The sequence below is a fragment of the Nannospalax galili genome, unplaced genomic scaffold (assembly GCF_000622305.1).
Source record: "Nannospalax galili isolate Female #2095 unplaced genomic scaffold, S.galili_v1.0 scaffold2658, whole genome shotgun sequence".
In the NCBI taxonomy this organism is placed as follows: domain Eukaryota; kingdom Metazoa; phylum Chordata; class Mammalia; order Rodentia; family Spalacidae; genus Nannospalax; species Nannospalax galili.
In genome coordinates this window covers 31,876-32,877 of record NW_008341426.1, presented here as the reverse complement: position 1 = coordinate 32,877, position 1,002 = coordinate 31,876, and positions in this window count along the sequence as shown.

Genomic DNA, 1,002 nt, shown 5'->3' with positions numbered 1-1,002 from the left:
CCCCCCCCCCCCCCCCCCCCGCATCGCGCAGCAAGGGGCCTTTAAAAGGAACCGGAAGTGACGTGTGATGAGACGGCCGCGCGGGTACCACCGAGAACAAGGAGCGCTGGTTCCAGCTCGCGACTAGAGAGGCCCGCTTCCTTTGCCCCGCCCTTCCGCGGATTCCTGGAGTCACTCACCCCTGGACTAGTGCGGGCGGGAGTAGAGCGGGCCTGGCCGGAGGGGTGTGGCTCCGCCGCGAAGGCGGCGGCGGCTTTCAAAGTGTCGAGTGCCGGGCCCCGACGTGTCTCGGTTCCGCTCCCTCGGCGCACCGAGGTTGCCGGTCCTCCCCACCTCTCCCGACTCATCCAGATGACTTTGAGCCTTCCCCGCTGCCGCCTTGGCCCCAGTACGAGCAGGCCCGCGAGGCCGGGGAGCATGAGGGACTGCTTTTCTTAGAGAGCTGCTTTGCCGCACTAACATTTTCCTTAACGCTGTTAGAAGCTCTTAGAGTCCGCCACAATCATTTGAAATGACTAAGGTTTGGGAAGCGTGTTAAAGTCAACGCAAGGGTTCGTTTCCTTTAATGAGCTTCAGTCCTTGTAAATAGGATATACAAATGCCTTGAGTCATCTTTACGAGGTTTCTGAGTTGTGTTGAGGTGGTGAGTTTAGAGTAAAAAGAAGCACCGTTAGGCATGTAATTCAGGGTAAAGCTATTCATTAACTCATTAGTGCCAGCCTAGGTTTGAAAACTATTATTCAACTTGGAGTTTATGGCTTCCTCCAATATTCTTAAAAGAAAATGAAATTTCTAAGTACTTCTGTCAACAACTGCTGTTTATAGTATGTATCCAGGCTAGGTTTGGAAAAGTTGACAAAATACAGCATCTTAGCGGAGGTTGCCGCACACCTGTGAATCTCAGCACTCAGGAAAAGTTTATTATTTTCCCCACTGTACTTAAGTAAATTTATAGTAACTGAACATTGTCCGAAAGTCTAAAAGATGAAAATTATTTACTTA